Source organism: Pinus tabuliformis, chromosome 4_2 (assembly GCF_031772625.1).
Source record: "Pinus tabuliformis cultivar Carrire ecotype Pingquan chromosome 4_2, CPIR1, whole genome shotgun sequence".
Taxonomy (NCBI): Eukaryota; Viridiplantae; Streptophyta; class Pinopsida; order Pinales; family Pinaceae; genus Pinus; species Pinus tabuliformis.
Window position 1 is genome coordinate 609,997,450 of NC_142304.1, and position 20,594 is coordinate 610,018,043.

The window sequence follows — 20,594 nt, forward strand, 5'->3', positions numbered from 1 at the left end:
AGACGCCCTTCATGTCCTTAGGGTCGATCGGGTCTTTCACAGATCTGAGGGATCCACGGATAGTATTGAGAGGTCTAAAAGTAGTAGGTACATCATGCTTCTTCAGAATCCTCGCAATCCTGTCCGTGGTTCCCTCGATGTAAGGAAGGTTCACACCCAAGATATGACCATCAGGATTCCTTCGGATAGAAGGCTCCTTCTTGGCCCTGAGGAAGGCTTTATGACCGAGGCGTCTATTGTAACCATTCTTCTCAAAGACATCAAGGAGGTGAGCCTTCTCCTTCTCCAGGCTCTCCTCATCCGAAATCCTAACGGCACGGGTGGCAAGCGTGCTAAGCACTCCTAACTTCTGAGCGGGGAAATGATGAGAAGAAGCATGCAAGTATTGCTCAGTATGCGTCTTCTTTCTATAAACTTGATGAGAAAAAGAACCATCCACCTTTTTAGAGATGAGAACATCCAAGAACGGAAGACAACCATTAACTTCTTTTTCCATCGTGAATTTAATGGCGGCGGATTGGTTATTGAGATGACAGAAGAAGCGATCCAGCTCGGCAGGACCATGAGACCAGACAACACCAGTGTCATCAACGAATCTTCTCCAAAGCTTAGGTAAGAGACGAGAGGAGGCCAAAGCCTTCGACTCAAAATCCTCTTGTCCCCTGTCGTCGCTAATCTCTTCATGGAGGATTTTGAGTCGAAGGCTTTCGCCTCCTCTCGTCTCTTACCTAAGCTTTGGAGAAGATTCGTTGATGACACTGGTGTTGTCTGGTCTCATGGTCCTGCCGAGCTGGATCGCTTCTTCTGTCATCTCAATAACCAATCCGCCGCCATTAAATTCACGATGGAAAAAGAAGTTAATGGTTGTCTTCCGTTCTTGGATGTTCTCATCTCTAAAAAGGTGGATGGTTCTTTTTCTCATCAAGTTTATAGAAAGAAGACACATACTGAGCAATACTTGCATGCTTCTTCTCATCATTTCCCCGCTCAGAAGTTAGGAGTGCTTAGCACGCTTGCCACCCGTGCCGTTAGGATTTCGGATGAGGAGAGCCTGGAGAAGGAGAAGGCTCACCTCCTTGATGTCTTTGAGAAGAATGGTTACAATAGACGCCTCAGTCATAAAGCCTTCCTCAGGGCCAAGAAGGAGCCTTCTATCCGAAGGAATCCTGATGGTCATATCTTGGGTGTGAACCTTCCTTACATCGAGGGAACCACGGACAGGATTGCGAGGATTCTGAAGAAGCATGATGTACCTACTACTTTTAGACCTCTCAATACTATCCGTGGATCCCTCAGATCTGTGAAAGACCCGATCGACCCTAAGGACATGAAGGGCGTCTATATCATTCCTTGTTCCTGTGGAACCCCCTATATTGGTGAGACTGGTCGCTCGATCAATCAGCGGATTAGCGAGCATTCGGCTGACTTAAGACATGGGAGGACCAAGTCCTCGGCCCTGGCTGAGCATGCGGGAAAGACTATGCATCATGTGTGTATAGAGGATGCTCAAGTCATTGCCAGGATTGCGCAGTTTCACCACCGCAAGTTTAGAGAGGCCCTGGAGATTGAGAAAAGGCCGATCAATCTTAATAGGGATGATGGCTGGAAGATTAGCAGTTGTTGGGTCCCTGCCTTGTCTTCCTAACCTTTTTTCCCCCCTTTTTTAGGTCGTAGGGTTTCTGTTTTTCCCCCCCTCTTTTTCTCTCCTTTGGCAGGTTTGTCCTGTTATTATTTGGTGTTTGGGTCCTTTTTTTTTTTTTTTTTTGCTTTGTTTGAGTTTCGGGCTTAGTAATATTAACCTTTCATACTATTGGGCATATGTGTTTTTCCCTTATTTCTTTATATTTTTTATTTTTTACTTTATATGTTCCTTATTATTGGCATAGTTAATTGTAATAATTTTAAAATAATTATATAGTATATTTTGACCATTAAGTTTTAAGGATGGATTTTAATATATCAACCCTAGATTTCGACATTCTTCTATTTGCTTACATATAGTCTTAGTTAACCTCAGTAATTTTAACAATTATAGTTCTAATATGGATTTTTGACCATTAGTTTAGTTTTTAGTTATGATATTAATAGTCCTAGTGTTAATGACCCTAGATTATGATGTTACATAATGGATCTAATTTCTAGAAATATTAATTATTAGTAGACCTAAATTGTTTATAATTATTTTTATATAACTTATCATTTTAATGACCAATTAATTTAAACACTATATATGTTTTATTCTAAAAAGCATGATATATCTTACCTTAGATAATTATGAATAAATTACCTAGGGTAAATAAAATTCTAATAATATTAATAATGGGTTATCTTTACTTATAAGTTATATTTGAATAATAATAGATTATAGTTTAATTATTATATAGTATGACCATTATTATTATAATATTAATTTTCTTAATATTTAGGATAATAGTAATATTATTATTATTAATATTAATATTAATATTAGGATTATTATTATTTTTAATATTAATAACCCTAGATTAGGTTTACCTATTGTAACTAATTTCTAGAAATATTAACTATTAGTAGATATAGATGATTTAATAATCTTATATTGTTTTTGATTTTTGACCAAGGATTTTAAACGTTATTTATGATTTATTCTAAAAAACATGATCTAATTTACCATTAAATAATTATCAATAAATTACCTAGGATGAATAAATTCTAATAATTTTAGTAATGGTTTATCTTTACTTGTAGGTTATATTGGAAGAATAAGGGATTATAGATTATTTATTATATAATATGACCATTATTATTAAAATATCAATTTTTCTTAATATTTGGGATAATATTAATATTATTCTTTTCCTTAAATTAACAATTGAATTTCCTTAATTTACCTTATTTTTCTTTCTTCGAGAAATATTAACTAACTAATTTAGTGGTTTGACCTGGTCAAAATTAGCCGTTAGGATTTAGCTGTTGGAATCTCTGCACACTCTATTTATTCTCGCTACGCCAGATCAGTTCTTCATCTTGTCCTGACGATGAACCACACTGGTTGGTTCGAAACGCGTCGACGAAATATTGGTTATAGATGCATTATTGTCAGTGTAGATTTTGATTTCTAATCTCATTTGATTGCTTGCATTAGATGCATTGATTTCATCGTAGATGTTGTTTTCTAATCCTATCTAATTGTTTGCATTAGATGCATTAGATTATTTGCATTAGGTTGTTTGCATTAGATGCATTAAATTAAATATTTTTTTCTAATCCTATTTGATTGTTTGCATTAGATTATTAAAAAAAAAAATCAAGATATATTTAGAATACTTAGAGGCACACTATTAAGAAATAATTAGATGTCAAAAGGTTGAATACCTAGAATTAAAATGAAAAAATGTGTAGAATGAATCCTCAAAGTGAAAATTAATCCTGGAAAGATCGTCTCCCTTCTTCATCACAAACTAATTACTAATAGAAAATTACAGATATTCAAAATATATTCAGAATTACATATATTCAAAATTACTAATAGAGTAATTGCATACAACAATGTATTCAAAATATCTACAAGAGGAAAATGTATATTTATAAACATCAAAACAAATCAAAATATTCTTGAAGGAAATGTGATAATTGTTTGGAGAAACAAATAATGTAAAGATTTTATAAATCTGGCTACTCATTAAAAAAAAAAAAAAAAAACATTATTTCTTGACTTTGCAAAGTAGACAATAGATAAAAATTCATCAAAAAATTCTTGAAGGAAATAAATTATTTCAAACATCAACAAACAAACAAACAAATGATTTCAAGAGTAACATTGACTCAGTAAGTTATTAAAACTACTCTTAAAGATATATTTATAATATTTGGAGGAACATTATTTAGAATTAATTAGTTGTCAAAAGTTGTGATACTTAAAATTAAATGAAATAGATGTGCAATAGCAATCCTCCTGCAAACTACTATTAACAAGATTGTCTCCCTTCTTCATCACCAACTAATTACTAATAAACAATTACATACCCATAAAATATAACACAACAAGATTAACATTTCAAATATTACAATCCAAATCCGAACATGTAAACACACAAACCACTCAAAGTATCCAAACACAGAAATACAAATCATTCAAGGAAATCAACACAGGCCAAAATAGAGAAGAGAATCATATGGTCATACCAAGCAAAGAAAACATAATGTGAATTTTGAATTTTATCTCAAACATATGTACATAATAATGATAATCTAACAATGTGACATTGTTTCCCTCAACTGGAACCAACTTAGATGCATCTAACGCTTGATCTAACTTAGATCCATCTAGCGAGGAATCTAGCATAGGCTGATAAAGATCAAATCCATTAAAGTGCAAACCTTTCCTCAAGTTCCAAATCGATAAATATAAGCTAATTTTAATTACTAAATTTTATTATATTAATATTTATGTTTAATTTTTTTAAAATAAATAATTTATTAAAAATAATTATAATTAAAAAATAGAATTTATAGAAAGATATCATAATAATCCTAATGAAAATATCATTCATGGTGGAACCATGGATATTATGATAAGTGAATACCTACTCATAATAGACTTTTAGTTCATCGTCAAGATTCTTTTCCTTAACTAAAAACATTCACGTATTACTGAGCTTTAGAAATATGATTTTATTTTATGTATTTATTAATAAAAATAATATTATTTATTTAATTTTATATAATTGGAGTGTGTTTAATGATTAGGAATATGTGTTTTATTTTAAGAGGTCATAAGTTTAAAACTAGAGAGAGTAGAGTATGTATGCATTTATAAACTTAGCAGTCATATAATAATATATTTAAATATAAGTTGTAGTTTTACGTTTTAGAAATTTTTTTGGGTATATTTTCTAATTAACTATGATTAAATTTTAATTGAATTTTATTGCAATCACAAATTTTATTTGTAAGCTTTGCATAATAAAAATATCCAAAATTTTCAAAACTTTAAATTCATTTATACATTAAAATGAAATTTTAAAAAACAAAAAATTAAAATTCCAACAAATATTATTTCACTGAAATTTAACCAAAAAATTAAATTCCAACAAATATTATTTCAATAGTTGAATTGAGGCTTCTGTGATCCATAATATTTGCAAGAATAACTTCAGCGTAAATCACATGTAGACATACATTTGTCGACGCGTTTCGAACCAACTAGTGTGGTTCATCGTCAGGACATGAAGGGTGTCTACTTGATCCCTTGTTCTTGTGGGTCCCCCTATATTGGGGAAACAGGTCGCTCCATCCATCAAAGGATCTGCGAACATGCAACTGACCTAAGACATGGGAGATCCAAGTCTTCACAGTTAGCTGAGCATATGGAAAAGACCAAGCATCAGGTGTGTATTGAGGAGGCCAAGGTGGTTGCCAAAGTTGCTCAGTTCGACTATCCTAAATTGAGGGAAGCTATTGAGATTGAGAAGAGGCCGAGCAATCTCAATAGAGATGATGGCTGGAAAATCAGTAGGTGCTGGATTCCGGCACTCTTTCTGCCCTTTTTTTTAGTATTATTAATATTAATTAATTAATTAATTAATTTTTTATTTTTATTTTTATTTTTATTTTTTAGTAAATGTCATAATATTATAATATATATAATTAGCAATATTTAATTTTATTAAATAAATAATTACCTTTTTAAACTAGCCTTACATTTATTTATTTTTTATTTATTTATTTTTTTAATAAATTATTAATTACTTTTATATTCGATTATTAATAAATAAATTATTAAAAAAAATTAATTAATTAATATCTTTGTCTCGCTATGATATATATATATATATATATATATATATATATATATATATATATATAATAATAATAATATTAAATTAATTTAAATAAATAAATAAATTGTCTTTTTAATCTAACCATTAAAATTATTTAACTTATTATCTTAACTTTTATCTTAATAATCTAATTGTATAACATTTATTATTATTATTATATATATATATATATATATATATATATATATATATATATAATTGTTAATAAATAATTTAAATAAATAAATAATTACATCTTTAACCTTAAAATTATTTTATTTTAATTAATTGATTTTAATTAATATATATATATATATATATATATATATATATATATATATATATATATATATATATATAATACCAATATTAATTATTAAATAATTTGAGTAAATAAATAAATTTTCTTTTCAAACCAACCATTGAAATTATTAATCCTAACTTTTAATAACCTTTTATATATATATATATATATATATATATATATATATTAGTTTTTATAAATAAATTCCTTTTTAAAACCAACCATTTTACCCAATTTAACTTATTTCCATAGAAAAATAATAATAATATTAAATTAATAAATAATAATTTGACAAAATTAGTCGTTAGTCAATCTAGCCGTTGACTCTGCTCAGACTATTTATCATGCTAAGCTGGATATGTTTTTTCAACTTGTCTTGACAATGAACCACACTAGTTGGTTCAAAACACGTCCACAAATGTATGTCTAAACTCTATATACCACATTTAATTATAATATTATTATTTTAATTAGTGAAATGAATATCTACGAAAGTCTAGTACTTGTGTGACAACCATTAAAGTGAACATAAATGAATTAAAAATAAAACCCAAAATTTATAATATTTTACCTAAATAAATTACCAAAAATAAATAAATATAATATTGTATTAATAATATATATATGAATGGTTGGGACAGTTGGCTGCTAGGCACCCCACCAGCAACCCCGATTTGTAACGTTGGGCACCAGCATATATAAGTTTCAATGTGGTTGTAATGTGAATGTAACAAGATGTGACTCAGCTTGTCTGACATGTATATATACAAAAAGAAGACCCATAAATGCTTCTTCTAGAAACTAGCCCCTCCCATTTGAATATATATATATATATATATAATTAAATTTTATAATAAATATATTGACTTTATTAATTAATCCTAATATATTTAAATTTAACAGTTTAAATTCAAAAATATTCAACCCATTATATTTTATTACTTTTGTAATATAATTAAAATAATTTATATGATTTAAAGTATACATTAATAAATATCTGAATATAAACTTATAAGTAATAAATTTAAAACCTTCTAATTTAATTTATTTAAAATAATTCTCCATTAATTTAGTCTTTATATATATTTTTAAAATAAATTAAAATATTTATAATTCTTCTTAAAATAAAACAAAGCCCCTTGACATTTCAACAGTCTGAGTATGTGTAGAGAATATTTTTTTAAACTAAATACATATTGGCATTCCGATATTGTCGTATTCTCTGAAGCACGAGTGCCCATAGGCTATTAGGCATGGTTCAGTTGGTGCACTTCTGTCCAACGCTGAATGAATCAGATGTTATCATTTCTGGCCACAACAAGCCGCAGGAAGGCTCCGCCAAATGTGAAACCTAGATTTTCATGTACATCATTCCTTAATTTGAGATTAAAGTATATCCATGATTGTTGATAATTTGTCGTCATGCTAACGAATTTCTGGTTAAACGATTCCACTTTTCTGGATGAATGGAAGGGAATAACGGGCAGGCTTATCCATTCGAACAACTTTTTAAAAGAATATATATTTGTTGCCATACCACAACTATTCCATAGATAGACAAACATATATTCTCAAGCGATAACTGCTACTTAACAAAATTGAACCCAAAAAGAAAAAATATTTATCAGAAAAAACAACGTCGTTAACTGTGGCATAGGCAAAGGGAATACATGCGTGGAACTGTTAGAAATGCGTGGAAGTATTGTATCTAATGTTGAATAATTTTTATGTGCTTACATTGAGAGAGAGTATGTTTGTTTTGGGGGTGAGAAGGAGAGACAAGGGAAGATAAAGATATAGATAAGGAGGAGAGGGAAGAAGAGGGGGCAAAGTCAGGGAGGGAAGAAGATATCTATATATATATATATATATATATATATGGAGAGAGAAATGTTAGAGAGAGAGAAGGGGAATAGAGAGAGATTGAGAGGAAAGGGAGGGATGGAGAGATAGATAGATAGATATAGAGAGAGAGTGTGTATGTTTAGGGGTTGAGATAGAGAAGGAGAGACAATGGGACATAAAGATATATATGGAGGAGGTAGAGATATGCTCACAGTGAAATTAATGCACATCATTAATCTAATTACTTTGAGATTAATGTACATGATACATCATGTTGCATCAAATCAAAAATCAACCTCTACACTAAAATCAACTTATGTAGTGCAAACAATCAAATAGGATTAGAAATCAAAATCTATACTAAAATCAATGTATCTAGTGAAAGAAATCAAATAGGACTAGTAATCAATATCTACACTGAAACCAATGTGTCTAATGCAAGCAATCAAATATGAGTAGAAATCAAGATCTACGTTGAACCAATGCATCTAGTGTAAGGTATTAAATATGATTAGAAATCGACATCTATGCTGAAATCAATGCATCTAGTGCAAGCGCTTAAATAGGATTAGAAATTAATATCTACACTGAAACCAATGCATCATGTGCAAGTAATCAAATAGGATTAGAAATTAATATCAACATTGAAACCAATGCATCTAATGCAAGCAATCAAATATGAGTAGAAATCAACATGTACACTGAAATCAATGCATCTAGTGTAAGGTATTAAATATGATTAGAAATAGACATCTACACTAAAATGAATGCATCTAGTGCAAGTGATCAAATAGGATTAGAAATCAACATCTACACTAAAACCAATGTGTCTCGTGCAAGCAATCAAATAGGAGTAGAAATCAACATCTACGCTGAAATCAATGCATCTAGTGTAAGGTATTAAATAGAATTATAAAATCTACATCTACACTAAAATCAATGAATATAGTGCATGTGATCAAATGTGATTAGAAATCAACAAATACATTGAAATCAATACATCTATTTTAGTGAAAATATAAAATATTCATGACTTTCTAGATCTAACTTCTATGTCTATATTTGTCTCTGTGAGACTCTTTCTTCTTCCTTCTCTCTCCACCTTCCATTATGTGTCTATCTCCCTCCTCCTCTCCTTCTCTCTCTTCCCCTCCCTCTCTCCCCCGTCTCACTGTACCTTCCTCTCCCTAACTTTCTCTAACTTTCTCTTCTTTCCTCTCTCCCTTTTCCATCTATCTTTATACCTCCCTCCATCTCTCCTTATTTGTTTCTCTATCTCAACTCCCTAAACACATGCCATGCTCTCTCTTTCTCTCCCCATATTATATATATATCTATCTATCCATCTTCCTTTCCTTCTCTATCTCTCCCCCCCCCCCCCCTCTCTCTCTCTCTCACACACACACACACACAGACTCTCCATCTCTCCCTTGTCAGTCCCTCTACACCTTTCTCTCTCTATGTCTTTCTTCCCCTTCCAACTCCATCTCTCTCTCCCCCTCTCTCTCCTCTCTCTCAAGTCCTCTCTCTTTTTCCTTCATCTCTTTCCCACCTCCCTCTATCTCTACCCTCCAACTCTCTCTTCACCCTCCAACTCTATCAATATCTCCCTCCCTCTCTCCTTCTCTCTCTCCCCGTCTCTCCCCCCTCCATATATATGTCTCCATGCCTTTCTCTTCCCCTTCTTTCCCTATCTTTATCCTCTCCTTTTCTCTCTCTTCCCCCGTTTCCTCTCTCCCTCATTCCATCTTCATCTCTCCCTTCTCACTCCTTCTCTTCCCCCCTCCAAATCCATCTTTGTCCCTCCCTCTCTCCCCCTCCTCTCTCTCTTCCTTTCTCTCTCTCACTATGTCTCTCACCTCTATGTCTCTCTCCCACACTCTATTCCCCCTTTCCATATCACTCTCCTTCTTAAATATGATCCCATTGTATTTTATTTGAGAAAGTGATTAAGTTAATAAAAAAACAAAATTGGTTGTAAAATATTAAACCTATATTTTGGATCAATCATGTCAAAGAAAATACAATAATAAAAGGATTAAAAGTATCACCCACTATCTTTCCTCTATCATTGTTAATCACTTTGCTTTCTCGCTTCGCTTGGTTCCTTGGTTAAGATGCATCTATCCTAGTACTTTGTAATATTATTTATATTATATAAATTTAACATATGTATATATAAAAGTATTCTCATTTTTTTAATTTATTAAAACCTCCATTTAATCTTTATGAAAATATTGTTGGTAGTCATGAATATGGAAAGTTTAGATGTACCTTAGAAGTAATTATAACCCTTTTTCTCTTAGATTTAATTAAAAAATGTTATAAAATAAAATAAAAAATAAAATATTTGTAAAATATTTTTATTTTGAAATAAGTTATTTTTTTTGGGCATGTGGTGTTCATAAACAATGGTATTGCCCCATGGTATTGTAACAATTAAAAGCCTAGATCCATAACAGAATAATCAAAAGTCTAGATGACCCATGGTATTGATAAACCATGGTAGTATCCCATGGTATATAATTTTCTTCCCTCCTCCCCCTCTCTATCTTTCTCTTGTGGGGTGGAGTGGAACTCCCCTCCTTTTTCCAATGTTATGCTTGTGGGTGGAATGACAGCTACACTACTATACACTGCAGAAAGTTGCGAACTGAGATTTGGGCCTATCGACATTGATATTGAGTTCCCCACTTTCCATCATCTTTCGGATTTCATTGAAAGGTAGCCGAATGGTAATTAATTGGAAGGGCAGTCCTTCTCGCATATGTAGGGAAACCCCGAATTGCGTTACCAAAGGGGATGATCTGCATTGGCTGCACACGTTCTAACGTTCTTCCCTGTTCGAATCTAGGCATCCTCCACCTTCCTTATGTAAGGCGAGCCCTTCAAGCAAGGGAGACTGCAGCTTACAACGTACCCAGCTAGTGTCATTTCACTTCAGCTTATTACCCAATGCCTTGTAATTCTTCGGAGGAAGATCCTTCTTCTGATCCTTCTCCTTCTTAGCATCCTTCACCTTCTGATTTTTAGCATCTGCCTATTTTTTCACATCTCTCCAAGTCACTTGATTAGGGCACATAACTGGTGCCTGAGGAAGTGCAGAATTCAATTGAATATCTTCACAGAGTTTAGCAAGTTCTTGATCTTTCTTTTCCAACTGCTCCTGAATACTAGCAATAATCTCCTGAAGACTAGAAATACTCTGAGTAGATTCTTCTAACTGCTCCTGAACACTAGCAGATTCTTGATATTTCTTGTCTAACTGCTCCTCAAGAATCTTATTTTCCAATTTTAGAATAGTGCTCTCTTGACCTCCGAAGTCTATTACCTCCTTAGGTTGTGTGTCTACCCATACATTGTTTTTATCATAGACTGGGTCCCTTTTGGTACCCACTTTGATTCCAAGGTTGAAATGGATCTCCTTTTTCATTATGTTGATGGTATGCCAATCTATTCGGAAGGACACTACAAAAGGTGTTACACTTTACAGTAAAAAAGAAAAAAATCCCATCCCCTCATTCATGGTTCCAACAATTCATGGTGTTCCTAGGTTTGAATCCATCTCAGGAATGGAATTGGTTATACTCATATGTGACTCACTCAATGCAGCTGCAATATTGAGTGTTAAGCAATAATGAGCACTTAAATCATTAGGGTGCAAATATTAGTATGCCACACCTTTAAAATGGGCCTCAACACCCCTATGCCTATAATCATTTCAGATACGGGATGGTAGCTAGATACAAAACCCCAAAATTGTCCCCCTTTAGGGTATTCAACGACAACCCCCAAAATGGACACCCAAAGGAGTCAAGGCACACCCCATCCCCAAAGGGATGTACTGGGACCCACAAAATTGCTCCCCTTTATGGTATCAAATGGTTCCACCCACCCAAAGGGATCAAGGGTATCAAATGGTTCCAGCAAAGGGATCAAGGGACTAGTCCCCAGACTCCACTGTTACCCTCACCTGTCGAGGGGAAGATTAGAGGGTCAGGGTTCCCTAACACCATATGTTACCCTCACTAATAACCTCATAGAAAAAACCCATATGTTTCCATCACACTTCCAGTGGGCATATAAACTTAAATTTATAAACAAATAATACCATGATCTATAATTTCCAAATGTAGCCAGGAAGGGCTATAAACATCCAACTAGGAGGGGCTACAAAACTCCGGCCTGGAGGAGGGGCTATCAAACTCTGTGATGCGGATTTAAACCCGAATGCAACAAATTACATAGATGACCATAAAAAAGGAGATGCGGTAGAGATAATACTTCATTTCATTAATGTAAAATATTGAAATATGCTTACAAACAAAAATGGAAATAGATCAGCTAGGGCAATGGTAGCTTATCTTTGAGAAGAGATGTGGTGGCTACATGCCTTTGAACTGTGTTACAATGAGGCTCGAAGGCCTATTTATTGTTGAGAAATAATGGAAAACCCTTAGCATCCCAAAACCTAACCCTAGAAGATGAAACACCAAATTGTGGGCCCCATTTTGGGTAAGTAGGTACATCAACTTCCCAGGGTCATAACTTTGGCACCTGATCTTTGTTTGACGCATACAATAGCTCATTAGAAATATCTATCCAAGCACTATAACATTGGGAAGAGAAAAATTGGTCCATGGACCCATGTTTCTCCCATATTTCCCAAAATAACATCGTTTAGGGCCTCAAAATGACTCCAGAAGTTTACAACCCGAAAAATTGCGAAAAATAGTAAATTGTGCTACAATTACGAAAACTAAAAAACTAAAAGAGACAGGTGTGGGGGTCCAAGTGGGATAGATGAGTGGCCACCAAAATCCACCTGGATCATTCCTCCCCCCTTAGGAAGCATGGTCCCCATTGCATTGAGTTCCTCCATCTGTTGAACTTGGTCCCTGGTGAGCTATTCTGCAATCTCGGATGTGTCTAGTAATGGTGGGAAGCATGGTCGAGGGTGGTACACATTGAACACTTCATGTAGGTGAAGGAATGGAGGAATGTTGTGCTCCAAATCATTATTTCTCACAGCCTTGGTAATGGTGTAAGGACCATGTCATCGTGGTCGGAGCTTCTGATGGGCTCTTGTAAGGTGTTCTTTCTGCAGATGCAACCAGACTTTGTTGCCCACCTTAATATTATGTGGTACCCCTGTGGGTGAGGAGAAGTTGTTCCTGTGTTCTGTCATGATCGTATCCCTTTATTGTTGCTGCTGCGTGGAGGAACCCTTCGCGGGGGTCATGGATGTGGTGATGATCTTCCCCTTACTTTGGGAGCGAACTAGATAGAAAATGAATTTCCTAGTCTGGGATATGAGCTTGTCGCCTTTCTTAGCAGTGATCAAAGAGGTGGCGATAGGTGTGGCTACCTCCGGTATCTTGTATAATGAATTACACAAAGAAATATTGATAGCACGAGGCCTTGAATCATACACAACATGTTGCCTCCACAAGTATGGTTGGCCTAATAATACATCACAAACATCCAAAGGTGTAACATCACACAATACCTCGTCTATGAAAGGTTTGATGTTGTAAGGAAGGCAACACTGCTAGCGAACTTGGAGATCTCATCCTTGGCAAAGCCACTTGATACTATACGGCTGCAGGTGTGGTGTAGTCAGTAGGCCCAACTTCCTCATCACCTTTGCTGAAATGAGGTTCTTTTGGTTACCACTATTGAAAATGAATTGCAGCAGTGAACCCTTCACCCACATCTGTGAGTGGAAAATACACCCCCCCTCCTCTAGATCTTCGGTCTCATTCTTCTGGATCTTGGCGATGGCAACATTGATGTTGGGCTCCGCATCAATGATCTGCTTCCCTTCGCCATTCCCCTTGTCGGGTTCTAACTTAGGGTCGGAACATGCATCTGATTCTGAAGCCTTCAACTCAGCCACCAGCAACTACTTGGTCCGACACTCACTTGTGTTGTGAGTGGGGTTCTTTTGGAACTCACACCACTTTCCTATTTCCTTCTTCAACTTCGTGGTCTTGTTATTTTCTTACGGCTTCGACGGGTTGTATTGGGTCACCCCACCTTGGATTTTTCCTTTGGTCTTCAAATTTAATAATCCAAAGTCTCGCTTCTTCTGTTTGAAATTTTGCTCAATTTTAACAACGTATCGGTACGTTGTGCCGAGCGAGGAGATGTTCAGGAACTCCATCTCTTTCTAGATGTATTTGTGTAAGTAGTTGTGGTATTTGAGTACCAGATGCAGCTTAGAATATTTGATACCCAACTGTGTGCGAAGGGTATGAAAAATGTTTGTGAACTCTAGCACATCTTGGTCTCGTCCCTGCCGCAGCGTGGTCCACTTTATGTATTTGTCCTCATAGCTTTTGATAGGGTAGTACTGCTTCTTGGTGGCATCCTAGAAGTAATTCCAAGTGGGTACGACTGAGAACAATGAGTCTATACTTTGATCCTTCTGCTCTCAGTAGGTTTCCCACTAGTCCTTGATGTGGGGGGTTGCTTTGAGAAGAGCGAAAATAATCTTTTCCCAACTTGAAAATTCATGAACAGAAAAATACCCTTCTAGCAGATTTAACCATTTATCTACGACATCATGCATCTATTTGATCCTCAAATATAGGGATTTCAAAATTAACTTGTACCTTGAAGGGTGTGGCATTTCCAGAGTACCTATTGGAAGCCGATGCATCGCCTCTGGGTAGCCGCTAAAGAATCTGGGAAAAGTTGTCCATCATCGCATTCCTTTGTTGCTCGAGGGCTTCTTCGAGCAAGATTTTGATAGGATATCCTTCCCCTTGTCTTTCTTCTCATCTGCCATGGGAGGCCGTCGGGATTTGCGATGCTGGTATTGCAAAGGTTTGACTAGTTCAAGCCCTAACTCCTTATATCCCGACCTCGTTGGGGACATGCAAAGAAAAACAGAGAAGAAGCAGACCACTCTGATACCACTGATCTAGATTTAAATAGGAACAAAAAAAATTACATGGATAACCATAAATATAGAGATGCAATGGAAATAATACTTCATTTCATTAAGGTAAAATACTGAAATATGCTTACAAACAGAAATGGAAATAGACCAGCTAGGGCGATGGTAGCTTATATCTGAGAAGAGATGTCGCAGCTACATGCCTCTGAAATATGTTACAATGAGCCTTGAAGGCCTATTTATTGTTGAGAAACAATGGAAATCCCTTAACATCCCAAAACCTAACCCTAGAAGATGAAATGCCAAATTGTGGGCCTCGTTTTGGGTAAGTTGGTACATCAACTTCCCTGAGTCGTAACTTTGGCACCCGATATTCGTTTGATGCGTACAATAGCTCGTTAGAAAGATCTATCTGAGCACTACATCTTTGGGAAGAGAAACATCAGTCCATGGACCAATGTGGCTCCTAGATTTCCCAAAAAACATCATTTAGGGCCTCAAAACGACTCTGGAAGTTTAGGACCTAAAAAACTGCTAAAAATAGTAAATTGTGCTACAATTATAGAAACTGAAAAACTGAAAGAGACAGTTGTGGGGGTCCAAGTGGGATAGGTGGGTGGCCACCAACATCCACCTAGATCACTCTGGCCATGCATGACTTAAATGATTTCATCTAACGTTCCTTTTAGTCAATATTTTCGTCTTCCATTAAGATACGAGATTCTAGCTAGATACAAGATGCTTCCATTTTCTTCGTTTACTGGTTCAAGTGGTGATAATTCAAGTCAGGCACAAACCATTGATTTGTTCTAGAAGAATTTCTACAACAAGATTTCTGATTCGATATCTAGTTCTAAAACTTCTAATGCGACTCTCTATCACAATGCAGTTATCAAGGAGTTGATTGAGTCGAAAATATTTTTATTATCTCAAGGTGAATATTTTAGCCAGGAAGAGTTGTTTGATTTACAAAAAAAATTAGAAGATCTCACTATGAATTTTGATGAACAAAGTGTGTTTAAAAGTGTTCGAAGCTCGATCAAACTCTTAATTTGTAAAGATATGATTACTGCTAAGGTATATCTACTGCAGAAGTGTGGCCTATTTGAAAAGGATTTAACTTATATTAATGTGTTTGGTCAATATAAACTGGAGGCTATCATTATTCATGTACTAGGGTCAATGTTCAATTGTATACAAGATTTATTTGTCGTTAGGGTATCTACTTTTATCAAACATATTGGTTCTACTGTACGAGTACAAGCTGTTAATATGGGAATGAATAAAGCGGGTAAGGATGATGTGATGTTCTCTTTAAACAAAGATAAAAAAAAGCAAAGTGACTATGATTCATTATGCTATTAGGGTAATCTTGGTAGAGTTCTTTGTGGAAAGACAATTGATTACCTTGAAAATAGAAGCGAGCTATACTGATGAATTACCTATTTCTAAGAATAAGGGTAAGGGTTATATACCCTTAAATTGCTATGCTATGTGCAATGTTGACTTAAGTATTCTTTCGATTAAATTCAATCTTCTCATGGTTTACGAGTTGTTACCTTGGAAATCTAAGGTAGATGTACCTTCAACGTTAGATGATATTGAAGGTGGTTACCTAAGCGGGCTCTCGGGGGACCTCTATAATAGGTTTCATCTCTTATCTTCTAAAAACTATATTCATTTCTATATCATGTTGAATGATCCAAAGCGTATGTGTGATGTATTGAATGCACTACAGTCTCAAGTCTTTGAGGTCAACTTTCATGTATTGAAGTTTATTAAGAAAAATCGCGATACCTTAGAAGAGTTGGGTCTTCTTATTAAGAGAAGTCTAGCGAAGGTGAATCTACAAGAGGCATATAACCTATTGAGGGTCTGTTACTTCAATGATGATGAAGTTATTCAAGCAGTGATAAGCTAATAACAAAATTAGTTAAGCTAGTGCAGCGAGCAAGGCATGAAGACTTCTTATTAACAATAGCGACTGCATAACAAGGTTATAGATTTTATATGCCTATGTTTATGGACTTTTGGGGTAGAATCTACCATGCAGGTGTACTGAATTTTCACGAAAGAGATTTGGATAGAAGTTTTCTTTTATTTGCCTCTGATGCTAAAGCACCAGAAGAACTAAGCAAGCATGAGGAGATGAATCTCATATTTCAATTAGCTTGTGCAGCTGCATTCAAGTCTCAGAAATTTTCATCGTTAAATCAATCTTATAGATGGTATCTACATAACATTGAAGAAATGATTGAATCAGACGAAAATTTGATTCACTTCACACAACAAGCTAGTGAACCATTTCAGTTCCTAGCTAGGGTTTTGTCTAACGAAAGAGTTAGAGATATCAAAATAATTTGTGGTTTGAATGGGGTTCCAGTGACTCAAGATGCTTCTACATTTGCTTATAAAATAATGAGTTACCTTTTGCTTAACGCAGAAATGGGTATGCGAACTAATCTTCTTTCGTCTCCTAAAAATGAAATCCAAGATTTGTATTTGTCTTCGAAATGTGAACTTCGTCAGTTCTTTCAAAAAAGATTGGATCTAAATAATCATAAGTTTTTTTATCGTGGAATCTTGGTTCACAAGAAAGCTCGTAAAAAAACTCTTTATACCATTGATATATGGTAAGAGTGTTATAACCATGGCTAGTGATATTCGTGAGTTTTTTGGGTCACTGCTCAATTTGAAGGAATCCTATCACATCACTCAACTTTTCCATGAATTTTGGATAAATAAATATCCTGACATATCCAATTTAATGAGGTTAATTAACATAATTGGTTGGGTTTTTTCATTTTCAGATAAACCAGTGCAATATAGTATATCGTTATTTACAACTATGTAGGATTATATGCGTAGCAATCCAGTTGGAATATGGGTGTATGATAGGGTGTGCAAGAAGAGACACCAGGTCACTCTCAAAGTGCCTACAAATGATAGGGATAAGTGCAAGACTCAAGTTTCTACCTACGCCAACTTTATTCATCAGAAGGATGCCTTTATTTGCTATGAAAGTGGTGGAGCAATTGACTTTCATGAAATCGCGTGTATACATAGTACATGGTAATTTCATAACCACAGTTGTTTCTGCAGTAGTGGTTCCCCAAAATTATATCAAAGTTTTTCAGGAAATGGATCATCCACTTCAAATTATCAGTCAATTTATTCTAAAGAATCTGATCCAACCAACAATAGGAGAGTTGGTTAATGACTCATCCCCTTGGGACTCTGACTAGATGAATGATCCTATTCTCGGTGAGGATCTTAGAACACTATTAAAATATTTGGTGCCTGAGGAGAAAAATATAGATAAGTTCAAATGGAATAAAAAGATAGATGAGGTAGTGAGTTGTTACATGGTATATGTAAATATAGTGTGCAGTTCAGCTCTACCTTTGGCAGGTACGAGGCGTCATGATGAGAAGTGGAATCAATTTCATTCACTTCTTAATAGCTGGGATTCTCTAGGTTTTAGTTACAGCATGCATTACCGAATATGAACATGCACATGAACATGAACAAAAAAAAATATTTCACCACTTCTTATAGATTCATGTTAATTGCTTCTTATAGTTCTGTAGATTCGAAATTTGTGTTCAATGGTATATTGACCCTTTTAAAGCAGTTAATTTCTTGGGAAAAATGTCTGGATCCATATTTGGAATTGAGAATTATTCAAGTAGGATTTAAATCTCCTTACCTTTGATGTGCAGACTATGAAGTTTTAGCATTGGCTGTCATGCAGTTGTTAATGAAGTACGCTTACAATACTAGGGTTCACTATGGGAAATTTACTATTGGGTATGTCATGAAAATCCCAACAGGAGATGTTTCCTATAACATTGGTTTAGCTAATTCTTTAAATGATTCTTGTGGGAAAGTTGTTCCTACCATGGATGTCTATGCTATGATTTTGAAATTAGTCATGCAAAAAGAAGAGGAATACGAGGAAGCGGTGCTTTCAGGTTTATTCCTTTCAGTGTATTATGCTAGTACGTTTGAAGAAGAGTTCCCTTTGAGCTATGATGAAATTGATATAAAAATTTGGCAATTTTGGAAATTAAGGAATTCCGGCATAGGTGGTGGTGAACCACAAGTTCAAGCTATGGGTGTTAGTAAGCATCATTATTCCGAGCATGTACCTACACTCAAACCTACAAGTAAGGAAAGGAAGCCTTTCATTGTAGCTGATACTGAGACTATTATAATCAATCATGTGCATGTGCCTTACGCCGCAGGTTTCTTAGTGGTTAAGCTAGGTGAATTGGATTATTCAATTGAAACGAATTTCAGTGAGGATTTGTTACTTTTAATACCTGGATTTGAAGAAAGAAGTATTCAAATGTTGTGCAACTTTCTAGAGCATTTAGCTCTAGTTGCTTATAATACTAATATTCAAATTGTTTACTTCCATAACTTCTCATGATTCGATGGTATTCTCTTGCTTAAATATTATTCTTATCACGGGGATAAGTACACCTTCAAACCACTTATGAGGAACCTTAGGCTTTATGAGTTAGCTGTGTATTGGGGAAATAAACTGGTGTTCTGTATAAGAGACTCATACAATCTACTCCCTAGTAGTTTGGATACATTGGCTAAGACTTTATGTTCGCAATTAGGTTCTAAAGGCTCCATCCAACATGATGAGGTGCGAGTGTCAAATCTTAAGACTCTTAGATCATTACTGTTCAATTATATGAAACAAGATATTCGTCTGTTAGGTGGGGTTATGCAGAAAGCTCAAGAGATTTATTAGACTGAATACAAAGTGGACATCACCACTTGCTTGACATTGTCAAGGCTAGCTCTTATAATTTATCGTATGAGCTATTACGATCCAAAGAGTTGGCCTATCTATATACCAAGTAGGAATGAAGATAAATTTATTCAGCGTGGGTACTATGGAGGCCATGCTGATACGTATAAGCCTTATGGTGCAAATTTGTACTACTCTGACGTGAACTCCTTATATCCATATATCATGAAAAAATTTCATATGCCGGGTGGAGTACCTACCTGGAATGGTGATTTGGAAGGCTAGGAATTGTCCAACTTGTATGGCTTTATTGAGGCTTATGTAGTGTGTCCTCGTATAATGACTCGACCTTTCTTACCCTATAGGGATCATAATAATACTTTACTTTTCCCAACATGTCAATTTGTAGGTGTGTATTATAGCGAAGAGTTGAAACTTTCACGTGACTTGGGGTACATGATTATACCACTAAGGGGATACTTGTTTGATAAGATGCCTAGTCCTTTCAACAATTTTGTGTCATCCCTCTTTGAGAGAAGACAAGAAGCTAAGAAAATTGGTGATGATGCAATGGCATATGTGTAAAAGATACTAATGAACTCGACATATGATAGATTTGGTATAAATCCACAAAGTATTATCACAGAGGTCTGCAGTAGGGAAAGATATGAAGATTTGATAAAGAGGGACAATTTGATATTTGGTGACAAGCTTAGCGATAAGTACTATATCGTTACTTATGTGAGCAATACAAAAAATATTTCCGACTCAAACTGAAATCCTTCTAAGATATCGATTGTTCAATTGGTCATGGCTATTACGGCTTGTTCTCGTATTCATCTACATCAATACATTTCAAGACCTGAATGTTACTACACTGATACTAACTCAACAATTCTAGGAATTCCTCTTCTAGAAGAGAAATCTCCTCCATTGAATTGGGTAAGGTCAAGATGGAACACTTTGTCAAGA